We start from the raw sequence: 12,403 nt of genomic DNA, 5'->3' as shown, positions 1-12,403 counted from the left end.
CTTATATAAAACCTTTTAGGGTAACATAAATCCATGTCACTACTAAAGCCGCTCTCGTGGCGCAGGGGAAACATCACCTGCACTCTATGCAGCGAGTCCCATGTTCGAATCCAACCCGCTCAGCTTAATATCCATATTATTTATTTACTTTTAATGGGATCATTCTATCAATTCATTTTTACCTTTAATTTTTGTTAATATTATTTCTATATTTCATTAAATTAACCCCTGGAATAATTACATTGCTGCTTAAACAACAAAAAGAATTGAATAAAAAATAAATATTAAACAGACAATTTAAGGATTTGAAGATTTAAAGATTTAAAGATTTTAAAATTTAAAACAGGGAGGGGGGGGAAGGGAGGGGGGCTTTTTGGGAGAAGGAGGGGAAAAAAATAAAATAAAAATAAATATATATATATATATAGAACCAAGAGAAAGTGTAAAAAGAGGATGGAGGAAGAAATCTGATGTTCATCATTACTAGTGGATTTTACTAAAGAACTTTAAAGGAACATACACAACAGGATTATACAGTTTCATCCTAAGAGGAAAGCTGTTCCCAAAATAGCTACTTCTAATAATTTTGTTTATTTATTAAACATACAATAAATGGATATTCAATAAATAATATATTAGGTAAATCAATAGATAAAATCTTCAGAGACTGCCAATGTTGTTCAGTTCGATGCTCTCATTCAGACCATCAGGTGTAAGGGTACCCAAAGAAAAAATCCAAAATGCCTCCCTTGTCAAGTAAAGGAGATTCAACTGAGGCAGCACAAGGGAACTCTCATCTGGGGACAACAACTGCAGGGAGAACACATATTTTCAGATGAACATGGGAGGGCAGAAGGCTGCCTAATACTGAAGCACCCCCAAACAACAAACCAAATGCAACAACTAGTACAAGCATTCCTGGGGGAAGGCCTGCAGCAGATGGATTTGCATATGGTGATGTCATCCAAGCAGTGGGTCAAAGTTGGCTTCAACCCTCGTCTGCATATGAAAAGAGAAAAGGGGCGTGCAGGGCATGGCGGCCTTTTGCGGTGCTTGGATGACCCCCAGTTCGCATTAAACACCTCCACCCTACTTCGGTGTGGGGCTCATGTTGGCTATGCCCCAGCCCCTGAAGCATTCAAGCTGATTACTTGCAGCAGCTGGGCAATGTAATAGCTCCAGAGCTGCTCTGTAAGGCAAGTAAAAGGGTGTGGGCCCTGCAGCACTACCTGTAGTTCGCATTGTGCATTGGAAGGCACAAAGTAAGCAGACGGGAGAAGTCAAGATAGGGCGCAAGGGCATAGAAGGGAGCGGCTCAAGAAAAGAGAAGTGGAAACAGACAGCAAACTAGGCTGGAGAGAGACCTGAGACAAAGAGATCTGAATTATACGAGAGCCGACCAGGGGAAACACAAATTATGCAGTCAAGTTTCCCACATTTGGGGAAATCGCAGGAGCAGCACACCCAGAGTGCAATGGGTGAGCCTTGCCCTGGGAGAAGAACCTTCATGATCATAGTATCTCACCTGGTAGGTAAGTAGGAGTTGGGCTAGAGCTGGGGAGGGTCGCTATTCGGGCACCCCCCTGTCAAGTGAAGGAGATCCAACTGAGGCAGCACAAGAGAACTCTCGAAAGAAGAACAAGGCTAGAGGAAGATCTGAGACAAAGAAATCTGGCTTTTACCAGAGCTGACCAGAGGAAAGCACAAACACAGTCCCCCACTACCACAAATAATGCAGTCGAGTTTCCAACATTTGGGGAAATCACAGGGGTCAGCATACCTAGAATGCAATGAATGAACCTCACCCTGGGAGAACAGTCTACATGACCATGGTATCTCCTATGCAAAATAAGTATGATTTGGGATAGGGCTGGGGAGGGCCGCTGCTCAGGCACATCTCTGTCAAGTAAAGGAGATTCAACTGAGGCAGCACAAGGGAACTCTCATCTGGGGACAACAACTGCAGGGAGAACACATATTTTCAGATGAACATGGGAGGGCAGAAGGTTGCCTAATACTGAAGCACCCCCAAACAACAAACCAAATGCAACAACTTGTGCAAGCATTCCTGGGGGAAGGCCTGCAGCAGATGGATTTGCATATGGTGATGTCATCCAAGCAGTGGGTCAAAGTTGGCTTCAACCCTCGTCTGCATATGAAAAGAGAAAAGGGGCGTGCAGGGCATGGCGGCCTTTTGCGGCGCTTGGATGACCCCTAGTTCGCATTAAACACCTCCTCCCTACTTCGGTGTGGGGCTCATGTTGGCTATGCCCCAGCCCCTGAAGCATTCAAGCTGATTACTTGCAGCAGCTGGGCACTGTAATAGCTCCAGAGCTGCTCTGTAAGGCAAGTAAAAGGGTGTGGGCCCTGCAGCACTACCTGTAGTTCGCATTGTGCGTTGGAAGGCACAAAGTAAGCAGACGGGAGAAGTCAAGATAGGGCGCAAGGGCATAGAAGGGAGCGGCTCAAGAAAAGAGAAGTGGAAACAGACAGCAAACTAGGCTGGAGAGAGACCTGAGACAAAGAGATCTGAATTATACGAGAGCCGACCAGGGGAAACACAAATTATGCAGTCAAGTTTCCCACATTTGAGGAAATCGCAGGAGCAGCACACCCAGAGTGCAATGGGTGAGCCTTGCCCTGGGAGAAGCACCTTCATGATCATAGTATCTCACCTGGCAGGTAAGTAGGAGTTGGGCTAGAGCTGGGGAGGGTCGCTGCTCGGGCACCCCCCTGTCAAGTGAAGAAGATCCAACTGAGGCAGCACAAGGGAACTCTCGAAAGAAGAACAAGGCTAGAGGAAGATCTGAGTCAAAGAAATCTGACTTTTACCAGAGCTGACCAGAGGAAAGCACAAACACAGTCCCCCACTACCACAAATAATGCAGTCGAGTTTCCCACATTTGGGGAAATCACAGGGGTCAGCATACCCAAAATGCAATGAATGAACCTCACCCTGGGAGAACAATCTTCATGACCATGGTATCTCCTATGCAAAATAAGTATGATTTGGGATAGGGCTGGGGAGGGCCGCTGCTCAGGCATATATCTGTCAAGTAAAGGAGATTCAACTGAGGCAGCACAAGGGAACTCTCATCTGGGGACAACAACTGCAGGGAGAACACATATTTTCAAATGAACATGGGAGGGCAGAAGGCTGCCTAATACTGAAGCACCCCCAAACAACAAACCAAATGCAACAACTAGTACAAGCATTCCTGGGGGAAGGTCTTGCAGAAGACGGATTTGCATACAGTGATGTCATCCAAGCAGTGGGCCAAAGTTGGCTAGAACCCTTATCTGCATATGAAAAGAGAAAAGGGGTATGCAGGGCATGGCGGCCTTTTGCGGCGCTTGGATGACCCTTAGTTCGCATTAAACACCCCCACCCTCCTTCGGTGTGGGGCTCATGTTGGCAATGCCCCAGCCCCTGAAGCATTCAAGCTGATTTCTTGCAGCAGCTTGGCACTGTAACAGCTCCAGAGCTGCTCTGTAAGGCAAGAAAAAAGTTGTGGGCCCTGCAGCACTACCTGTAGTTTGCATTGTGCATTGGAAGGCCCAAAGTAAGCAGACAGGAGGAGAAGTCAGGATAGTGCACAAGGGTATAGAAGGGAGGGGCTCAAAAAAAAAAAGAAGTGGAAACAGACAGCAAACTAGGCTGGAGAGAGACCTGAGACAAAGAGATCTGAATTATATGAAAGCCGACCAGTGGAAACACAAATTATGCAGTCAAGTTTCACACATTTGGGGAAATCACAGGGGCAGCACACCCAGAGTGCAATGGGTGAGCCTTGCCCTGGGAGAAGCACCTTCATGATCATAGTATCTCACCTGGCAGGTAAGTAGGAGTTGGGCTAGAGCTGGGGAGGGTCGCTGCTCGGGCACCCCCCTGTCAAGTGAAGGAGATACAACTGAGGCAGCACAAGGGAACTCTCGAAAGAAGAACAAGGCTAGAGGAAGATCTGAGTCAAAGAAATCTGACTTTTACCAGAGCTGACCAGAGGAAAGCACAAACACAGTCCCCACTACCACAAATAATGCAGTCAAGTTTCCCACATTTGGGGAAATCACAGGGATCAGCATACCCAGAATGCAATGAATGAACCTCACCATGGGAGAACAATCTTCATGACCATGGTATCTCCTATGCAAAATAAGTATGATTTGGGATAGGGCTGGGGAGGGCCGCTGCTCAGGCACATCTCTGTCAAGTAAAGGAGATTCAACTGAGGCAGCACAAGGGAACTCTCATCTGGGGACAACAACTGCAGGGAGAACACATATTTTCAGATTAACATGGGAGGGCAGAAGGCTGCCTAATACTGAAGCACCCCCAAACAACAAACCAAATGCAACAACTAGTGCAAGCATTCCTGGGGGAAGGCCTGCAGCAGATGGATTTGCATATGGTGATGTCATCCAAGCAGTGGGTCAAAGTTGGCTTCAACCCTCGTCTGCATATGAAAAGAGAAAAGGGGCATGCAGGGCATGGCGGCCTTTTGCGGCGCTTGGATGACCCCTAGTTCGCATTAAACACCTCCACCCTCCTTCGGTGTGGGGCTCATGTTGGCTATGCCCCAGCCCCTGAAGCATTCAAGCTGATTTCTTGCAGCAGCTGGGCACTGTAACAGCTCCAGAGCTGCTCTGTAAGGCAAGTAAAAGGGTGTGGGCCCTGCAGCACTACCTGTAGTTCGCATTGTGCGTTGGAAGGCACAAAGTAAGCAAACGGGAGAAGTCAGGATAGTGCGCAAGGGCATAGAAGGGAGCGGCTCAAGAAAAGAGAAGTGAAAACAGACAGCAAACTAGGCTTGAGAGAGACCTGAGACAAAGAGATCTGAATTATACGAGAGCCGACCAGGGGAAACACAAATTATGCAGTCAAGTTTCCCACATTTGGGGAAATCGCAGGAGCAGCACACCCAGAGTGCAATGGGTGAGCCTTGCCCTAGGAGAAGCACCTTCATGATCATAGTATCTCACCTGGCAGGTAAGTAGGAGTTGGGCTAGAGCTGGGGAGGGTCGCTGCTCAAGCACCCCCCTGTCAAGTGAAGGAGATCCAAATGAGGCAGCACAAGGGAACTCTCAAAGGAAGAATAAGGCTAGAGGAAGAAATGAGACAAAGAAATCTGACTTTTACCAGAGCTGACCAGAGGAAAGCACAAACACAGTCCCCCACTACTACAAATAATGCAGTCAAGTTTCCCACATTTGGGGAAATCACAGGGGTCAGCATACCCAGAATGCAATGAATGAACCTCACCCTGGGAGAACAATCTGCATGACCATGGTATCTCCTATGCAAAATAAGTATGATTTGGGATAGGGCTGGGGAGGGCCGCTGCTCAGGCACATCTCTGTCAAGTAAAGGAGATTCGACTGAGGCAGCACAAGGGAACTCTCATCTGGGGACAACAACTGCAGAGAGAACACATATTTTCAGATGAACATGGGAGGGCAGAAGGCTGCCTAATACTGAAGCACCCCCAAACAACAAACCAAATGCAACAACTAGTACAAGCATTCCTGGGGGAAGGTCTTGCAGAAGACGGATTTGCATACAGTGATGTCATCCAAGCAGTGGGCCAAAGTTGGCTGGAACCCTCATCTGCATATGAAAAGAGAAAAGGGGTATGCAGGGCATGGCGGCCTTTTGCGGCGCTTGGATGACCCTTAGTTCGCATTAAACACCCCCACCCTCCTTCGGTGTGGGGCTCATGTTGGCAATGCCCCAGCCCCTGAAGCATTCAAGCTGATTTCTTGCAGCAGCTTGGCACTGTAACAGCTCCAGAGCTGCTCTGTAAGGCAAGAAAAAAGTTGTGGGCCCTGCAGCACTACCTGTAGTTTGCATTGTGCATTGGAAGGCCCAAAGTAAGCAGACAGGAGGAGAAGTCAGGATAGTGCACAAGGGTATAGAAGGGAGGGGCTCAAAAAAAAAAGAAGTGGAAACAGACAGCAAACTAGGCTGGAGAGAGACCTGAGACAAAGAGATCTGAACTATATGAAAGCCGACCAGTGGAAACACAAATTATGCAGTCAAGTTTCACACATTTGGGGAAATCACAGGGGCAGCACACCCAGAGTGCAATGGGTGAGCCTTGCCCTGGGAGAAGCACCTTCATGATCATAGTATCTCACCTGGCAGGTAAGTAGGAGTTGGGCTAGAGCTGGGGAGGGTCGCTGCTCGGGCACCCCCCTGTCAAGTGAAGGAGATACAACTGAGGCAGCACAAGGGAACTCTCGAAAGAAGAACAAGGCTAGAGGAAGATCTGAGACAAAGAAATCTGACTTTTACCAGAGCTGACCAGAGGAAAGCACAAACACAGTCCCCACTACCACAAATAATGCAGTCAAGTTTCCCACATTTGGGGAAATCACAGGGATCAGCATACCCAGAATGCAATGAATGAACCTCACCCTGGGAGAACAATCTTCATGACCATGGTATCTCCTATGCAAAATAAGTATGATTTGGGATAGGGCTGGGGAGGGCCGCTGCTCAGGCACATCTCTGTCAAGTAAAGGAGATTCAACTGAGGCAGCACAAGGGAACTCTCATCTGGGGACAACAACTGCAGGGAGAACACATATTTTCAGATGAACATGGGAGGGCAGAAGGCTGCCTAATACTGAAGCACCCCCAAACAACAAACCAAATGCAACAACTAGTGCAAGCATTCCTGGGGGAAGGCCTGCAGCAGATGGATTTGCATATGGTGATGTCATCCAAGCAGTGGGTCAAAGTTGGCTTCAACCCTCGTCTGCATATGAAAAGAGAAAAGGGGCGTGCAGGGCATGGCGGCCTTTTGCGGCGCTTGGATGACCCCTAGTTCGCATTAAACACCTCCACCCTCCTTCGGTGTGGGGCTCATGTTGGCTATGCCCCAGCCCCTGAAGCATTCAAGCTGATTTCTTGCAGCAGCTGGGCACTGTAACAGCTCCAGAGCTGCTCTGTAAGGCAAGTAAAAGGGTGTGGGCCCTGCAGCACTACCTGTAGTTCGCATTGTGCGTTGGAAGGCACAAAGTAAGCAAACGGGAGAAGTCAGGATAGTGCGCAAGGGCATAGAAGGGAGCGGCTCAAGAAAAGAGAAGTGAAAACAGACAGCAAACTAGGCTTGAGAGAGACCTGAGACAAAGAGATCTGAATTATACGAGAGCCGACCAGGGGAAACACAAATTATGCAGTCAAGTTTCCCACATTTGGGGAAATCGCAGGAGCAGCACACCCAGAGTGCAATGGGTGAGCCTTGCCCTAGGAGAAGCACCTTCATGATCATAGTATCTCACCTGGCAGGTAAGTAGGAGTTGGGCTAGAGCTGGGGAGGGTCGCTGCTCAAGCACCCCCCTGTCAAGTGAAGGAGATCCAAATGAGGCAGCACAAGGGAACTCTCAAAGGAAGAATAAGGCTAGAGGAAGAAATGAGACAAAGAAATCTGACTTTTACCAGAGCTGACCAGAGGAAAGCACAAACACAGTCCCCCACTACTACAAATAATGCAGTCAAGTTTCCCACATTTGGGGAAATCACAGGGGTCAGCATACCCAGAATGCAATGAATGAACCTCACCCTGGGAGAACAATCTTCATGACCATGGTATTTCCTATGCAAAATAAGTATGATTTGAGATAGGGCTGGGGAGGGCCGCTGCTCAGGCACATCTCTGTCAAGTAAAGGAGATTCAACTGAGGCAGCACAAGGGAACTCTCATCTGGGGACAACGACTGCAGGGAGAACACATATTTTCAGATGAACATGGGAGGGCAGAAGGCTGCCTAATACTGAAGCACCCCCAAACAACAAACCAAATGCAACAACTAGTACAAGCATTCCTGGGGGAAGGCCTGCAGCAGATGGATTTGCATATGGTGATGTCATCCAAGCAGTGGGTCAAAGTTGGCTTCAACCCTCGTCTGCATATGAAAAAAGAAAAGGGGCGTGCAGGGCATGGCGGCCTTTTGCGGCGCTTGGATGACCCCTAGTTCGCATTAAACACCTCCACCCTACTTCGGTGTGGGGCTCATGTTGGCTATGCCCCAGCCCCTGAAGCATTCAAGCTGATTACTTGCAGCAGCTGGGCACTGTAATAGCTCCAGAGCTGCTCTGTAAGGCAAGTAAAAGGGTGTGGGCCCTGCAGCACTACCTGTAGTTCGCATTGTGCGTTGGAAGGCACAAAGTAAGCAGACGGGAGAAGTCAGGATAGTGCACAAGGGTATAGAAGGGAGGGGCTAAAAAAAAGAAGAAGTGGAAACAGACAGCAAACTAGGCTGGAGAGAGACCTGAGACAAAGAGATCTGAATTATATGAAAGCCGACCAGTGGAAACACAAATTATGCAGTCAAGTGTCCCACATTTGGGGAAATCGCAGGAGCAGCACACCCAGAGTGCAATGGGTGAGCCTTGCCCAGGGAGAAACACCTTCCTGATCATAGTATCTCACCTGGCAGGTAAGTAGGAGTTGGGCTAGAGTTGGGGAGGGTCGCTGCTCGGGCACCCCCCTGTCAAGTGAAGGAGATCCAACTGAGGCAGCACAAGGGAACTCTCGAAAGAAGAACAAGGCTAGAGGAAGATCTGAGACAAATAAATCTGACTTTTACCAGAGCTGACCAGAGGAAAGCACAAACACAGTCCCCCACTACCACAAATAATGCAGTCGAGTTTCCCACGTTTGGGGAAATCACAGGGGTCAGCATACCCAGAATGCAATGAATGAACCTCACCCTGGGAGAACAATCTTCATGACCATGGTATCTCTTATGCAAAATAAGTATGATTTGGGATAGGGCTGGGGAGGGCCGCTGCTCAGGCACATCTCTGTCAAGTAAAGGAGATTCAACTGAGGCAGCACAAGGGAACTCTCATCTGGGGACAACAACTGCAGGGAGAACACATATTTTCAGATGAACATGGGAGGGCAGAAGGCTGCCTAATACTGAAGCACCCCCAAATAACAAACCAAATGCAACAACTAGTACAAGCATTCCTGGGGGAAGGTCTGCAGAAGATGGATTTGCATACAGTGATGTCATCCAAGCAGTGGGCCAAAGTTGGCTGGAACCCTCATCTGCATATGAAAAGAGAAAAGGGGTATGCAGGGCATGGCGGCCTTTTGCGGCGCTTGGATGACCCTTAGTTCGCATTAAACACCCCCACCCTCCTTCGGTGTGGGGCTCATGTTGGCAATGCCCCAGCCCCTGAAGCATTCAAGCTAATTTCTTGCAGCAGCTTGGCACTGTAACAGCTCCAGAGCTGCTCTGTAAGGCAAGTAAAAGGGTGTGGGCCCTGCAGCACTACCTGTAGTTTGCATTGTGCATTGGAAGGCACAACGTAAGCAGACAGGAGGAGGTCAGGATAGCGCACAAGGGTATAGAAGGGAAGGGCTCAAAAAAAAAGAAGTGGAAACAGGCAGCAAACTAGGCTGGAGAGAGACCTGAGACAAAGAGATCTGAATTATATGAAAGCCGACCAGTGGAAACACAAATTATGCAGTCAAGTTTCCCACATTTGGGGAAATCACAGGGGCAGCACACCCAGAGTGCAATGGGTGAGCATTGCCCTAGGAGAAGCACCTTCATGATCATAGTATCTCACCTGGCAGATAAGTAGGAGTTGGGCTAGAGCTGGGGAGGGTCGCTGCTCAAGCACCCCCCTGTCAAGTGAAGGAGATCCAACTGAGGCAGCACAAGGTAACTCTCGAAAGAGGAACAAGGCTAGAGGAAGATCTGAGACAAAGAAATCTGACATTTACCAGAGGTGACCAGAGGAAAGCACAAACACAGTCCCCCACTATCACAAATAATGCAGTCGAGTTTCCCACATTTGGGGAAATCACAGGGGTCAGCATACCCAGAATGCAATGAATGAACCTCACCCTGGGAGAACAATCTTCATGACCATGGTATCTCCTATGCAAAATAAGTATGATTTGGGATAGGGCTGGGGAGGGCCGCTGCTCAGGCACATCTCTGTCAAGTAAAGGAGATTCAACTGAGGCAGCACAAGGGAACTCTCATCTGGGGACAACAACTGCAGGGAGAACACATATTTTCAGATGAACATGGGAGGGCAGAAGGCTGCCTAATACTGAAGCACCCCCAAACAACAAACCAAATGCAACAACTAGTGCAAGCATTCCTGGGGGAAGGCCTGCAGCAGATGGATTTGCATATGGTGATGTCATCCAAGCAGTGGGTCAAAGTTGGCTTCAACCCTCGTCTGCATATGAAAAGAGAAAAGGGGCGTGCAGGGCATGGCGGCCTTTTGCGGCGCTTGGATGACCCCTAGTTCGCATTAAACACCTCCACCCTCCTTCGGTGTGGGGCTCATGTTGGCTATGCCCCAGCCCCTGAAGCATTCAAGCTGATTTCTTGCAGCAGCTGGGCACTGTAACAGCTCCAGAGCTGCTCTGTAAGGCAAGTAAAAGGGTGTGGGCCCTGCAGCACTACCTGTAGTTCGCATTGTGCGTTGGAAGGCACAAAGTAAGCAAACGGGAGAAGTCAGGATAGTGCGCAAGGGCATAGAAGGGAGCGGCTCAAGAAAAGAGAAGTGAAAACAGACAGCAAACTAGGCTTGAGAGAGACCTGAGACAAAGAGATCTGAATTATACGAGAGCCGACCAGGGGAAACACAAATTATGCAGTCAAGTTTCCCACATTTGGGGAAATCGCAGGAGCAGCACACCCAGAGTGCAATGGGTGAGCCTTGCCCTAGGAGAAGCACCTTCATGATCATAGTATCTCACCTGGCAGGTAAGTAGGAGTTGGGCTAGAGCTGGGGAGGGTCGCTGCTCAAGCACCCCCCTGTCAAGTGAAGGAGATCCAAATGAGGCAGCACAAGGGAACTCTCAAAGGAAGAATAAGGCTAGAGGAAGAAATGAGACAAAGAAATCTGACTTTTACCAGAGCTGACCAGAGGAAAGCACAAACACAGTCCCCCACTACTACAAATAATGCAGTCAAGTTTCCCACATTTGGGGAAATCACAGGGGTCAGCATACCCAGAATGCAATGAATGAACCTCACCCTGGGAGAACAATCTTCATGACCATGGTATTTCCTATGCAAAATAAGTATGATTTGAGATAGGGCTGGGGAGGGCCGCTGCTCAGGCACATCTCTGTCAAGTAAAGGAGATTCAACTGAGGCAGCACAAGGGAACTCTCATCTGGGGACAACGACTGCAGGGAGAACACATATTTTCAGATGAACATGGGAGGGCAGAAGGCTGCCTAATACTGAAGCACCCCCAAACAACAAACCAAATGCAACAACTAGTACAAGCATTCCTGGGGGAAGGCCTGCAGCAGATGGATTTGCATATGGTGATGTCATCCAAGCAGTGGGTCAAAGTTGGCTTCAACCCTCGTCTGCATATGAAAAAAGAAAAGGGGCGTGCAGGGCATGGCGGACTTTTGCGGCGCTTGGATGACCCCTAGTTCGCATTAAACACCTCCACCCTACTTCGGTGTGGGGCTCATGTTGGCTATGCCCCAGCCCCTGAAGCATTCAAGCTGATTACTTGCAGCAGCTGGGCACTGTAATAGCTCCAGAGCTGCTCTGTAAGGCAAGTAAAAGGGTGTGGGCCCTGCAGCACTACCTGTAGTTCGCATTGTGCGTTGGAAGGCACAAAGTAAGCAGACGGGAGAAGTCAGGATAGTGCACAAGGGTATAGAAGGAAGGGGCTAAAAAAAAGAAGAAGTGGAAACAGACAGCAAACTAGGCTGGAGAGAGACCTGAGACAAAGAGATCTGAATTATATGAAAGCCGACCAGTGGAAACACAAATTATGCAGTCAAGTGTCCCACATTTGGGGAAATCGCAGGAGCAGCACACCCAGAGTGCAATGGGTGAGCCTTGCCCAGGGAGAAGCACCTTCCTGATCATAGTATCTCACCTGGCAGGTAAGTAGGAGTTGGGCTAGAGTTGGGGAGGGTCGCTGCTCGGGCACCCCCCTGTCAAGTGAAGGAGATCCAACTGAGGCAGCACAAGGGAACTCTCGAAAGAAGAACAAGGCTAGAGGAAGATCTGAGACAAATAAATCTGACTTTTACCAGAGCTGACCAGAGGAAAGCACAAACACAGTCCCCCACTACCACAAATAATGCAGTCGAGTTTCCCACGTTTGGGGAAATCACAGGGGTCAGCATACCCAGAATGCAATGAATGAACCTCACCCTGGGAGAACAATCTTCATGACCATGGTATCTCCTATGCAAAATAAGTATGATTTGGGATAGGGCTGGGGAGGGCCGCTGCTCAGGCACATCTCTGTCAAGTAAAGGAGATTCAACTGAGGCAGCACAAGGGAACTCTCATCTGGGGACAACAACTGCAGGGAGAACACATATTTTCAGATGAACATGGGAGGGCAGAAGGCTGCCTAATACTGAAGCACCCCCAAATAACAAAC

The 12,403-nt window shown here is 48.8% G+C and overlaps 20 non-coding genes across 20 annotated transcripts; all 20 read right to left on the bottom strand.

Annotated features, from left to right (window-relative positions):
• Positions 1–1,377: 1,377 nt before the first annotated feature.
• Positions 1,378–1,540, bottom strand: LOC134997675 (U1 spliceosomal RNA). The gene has a single exon (XR_010200073.1). It is a non-coding gene; the product is annotated as a U1 spliceosomal RNA (small nuclear RNA).
• Positions 1,541–1,692: 152 nt separating this feature from the next.
• LOC134997667 (U1 spliceosomal RNA) lies at positions 1,693–1,856 on the bottom strand. Its single transcript, XR_010200065.1, has one exon. It is a non-coding gene; the product is annotated as a U1 spliceosomal RNA (small nuclear RNA).
• Positions 1,857–2,527: 671 nt separating this feature from the next.
• LOC134997673 (U1 spliceosomal RNA) lies at positions 2,528–2,690 on the bottom strand. The gene has a single exon (XR_010200071.1). It is a non-coding gene; the product is annotated as a U1 spliceosomal RNA (small nuclear RNA).
• A 152-nt stretch (positions 2,691–2,842) lies between these two features.
• Positions 2,843–3,006, bottom strand: LOC134997661 (U1 spliceosomal RNA). The gene has a single exon (XR_010200059.1). It is a non-coding gene; the product is annotated as a U1 spliceosomal RNA (small nuclear RNA).
• Positions 3,007–3,683: 677 nt separating this feature from the next.
• Positions 3,684–3,846, bottom strand: LOC134997678 (U1 spliceosomal RNA). The gene has a single exon (XR_010200076.1). It is a non-coding gene; the product is annotated as a U1 spliceosomal RNA (small nuclear RNA).
• Positions 3,847–3,999: 153 nt separating this feature from the next.
• LOC134997666 (U1 spliceosomal RNA) lies at positions 4,000–4,161 on the bottom strand. The gene has a single exon (XR_010200064.1). It is a non-coding gene; the product is annotated as a U1 spliceosomal RNA (small nuclear RNA).
• Positions 4,162–4,832: 671 nt separating this feature from the next.
• LOC134997670 (U1 spliceosomal RNA) lies at positions 4,833–4,995 on the bottom strand. The gene has a single exon (XR_010200068.1). It is a non-coding gene; the product is annotated as a U1 spliceosomal RNA (small nuclear RNA).
• A 152-nt stretch (positions 4,996–5,147) lies between these two features.
• Positions 5,148–5,311, bottom strand: LOC134997665 (U1 spliceosomal RNA). The gene has a single exon (XR_010200063.1). It is a non-coding gene; the product is annotated as a U1 spliceosomal RNA (small nuclear RNA).
• A 676-nt stretch (positions 5,312–5,987) lies between these two features.
• LOC134997677 (U1 spliceosomal RNA) lies at positions 5,988–6,150 on the bottom strand. The gene has a single exon (XR_010200075.1). It is a non-coding gene; the product is annotated as a U1 spliceosomal RNA (small nuclear RNA).
• Positions 6,151–6,303: 153 nt separating this feature from the next.
• LOC134997662 (U1 spliceosomal RNA) lies at positions 6,304–6,465 on the bottom strand. The gene has a single exon (XR_010200060.1). It is a non-coding gene; the product is annotated as a U1 spliceosomal RNA (small nuclear RNA).
• A 671-nt stretch (positions 6,466–7,136) lies between these two features.
• LOC134997669 (U1 spliceosomal RNA) lies at positions 7,137–7,299 on the bottom strand. Its single transcript, XR_010200067.1, has one exon. It is a non-coding gene; the product is annotated as a U1 spliceosomal RNA (small nuclear RNA).
• A 152-nt stretch (positions 7,300–7,451) lies between these two features.
• On the bottom strand, positions 7,452–7,615 carry LOC134997664 (U1 spliceosomal RNA). Its single transcript, XR_010200062.1, has one exon. It is a non-coding gene; the product is annotated as a U1 spliceosomal RNA (small nuclear RNA).
• Positions 7,616–8,287: 672 nt separating this feature from the next.
• Positions 8,288–8,450, bottom strand: LOC134997671 (U1 spliceosomal RNA). Its single transcript, XR_010200069.1, has one exon. It is a non-coding gene; the product is annotated as a U1 spliceosomal RNA (small nuclear RNA).
• Positions 8,451–8,602: 152 nt separating this feature from the next.
• On the bottom strand, positions 8,603–8,766 carry LOC134997683 (U1 spliceosomal RNA). Its single transcript, XR_010200080.1, has one exon. It is a non-coding gene; the product is annotated as a U1 spliceosomal RNA (small nuclear RNA).
• A 672-nt stretch (positions 8,767–9,438) lies between these two features.
• Positions 9,439–9,601, bottom strand: LOC134997679 (U1 spliceosomal RNA). Its single transcript, XR_010200077.1, has one exon. It is a non-coding gene; the product is annotated as a U1 spliceosomal RNA (small nuclear RNA).
• Positions 9,602–9,753: 152 nt separating this feature from the next.
• Positions 9,754–9,917, bottom strand: LOC134997681 (U1 spliceosomal RNA). The gene has a single exon (XR_010200079.1). It is a non-coding gene; the product is annotated as a U1 spliceosomal RNA (small nuclear RNA).
• Positions 9,918–10,588: 671 nt separating this feature from the next.
• Positions 10,589–10,751, bottom strand: LOC134997668 (U1 spliceosomal RNA). Its single transcript, XR_010200066.1, has one exon. It is a non-coding gene; the product is annotated as a U1 spliceosomal RNA (small nuclear RNA).
• Positions 10,752–10,903: 152 nt separating this feature from the next.
• LOC134997663 (U1 spliceosomal RNA) lies at positions 10,904–11,067 on the bottom strand. The gene has a single exon (XR_010200061.1). It is a non-coding gene; the product is annotated as a U1 spliceosomal RNA (small nuclear RNA).
• Positions 11,068–11,739: 672 nt separating this feature from the next.
• Positions 11,740–11,902, bottom strand: LOC134997674 (U1 spliceosomal RNA). Its single transcript, XR_010200072.1, has one exon. It is a non-coding gene; the product is annotated as a U1 spliceosomal RNA (small nuclear RNA).
• Positions 11,903–12,054: 152 nt separating this feature from the next.
• On the bottom strand, positions 12,055–12,218 carry LOC134997672 (U1 spliceosomal RNA). Its single transcript, XR_010200070.1, has one exon. It is a non-coding gene; the product is annotated as a U1 spliceosomal RNA (small nuclear RNA).
• Positions 12,219–12,403: the final 185 nt, after the last annotated feature.

This window comes from Pseudophryne corroboree, unplaced genomic scaffold, assembly GCF_028390025.1.
Source record: "Pseudophryne corroboree isolate aPseCor3 unplaced genomic scaffold, aPseCor3.hap2 scaffold_1452, whole genome shotgun sequence".
Classification (NCBI taxonomy): domain Eukaryota; kingdom Metazoa; phylum Chordata; class Amphibia; order Anura; family Myobatrachidae; genus Pseudophryne; species Pseudophryne corroboree.
This window is presented reverse-complemented; position numbering and strand designations above follow the sequence as displayed.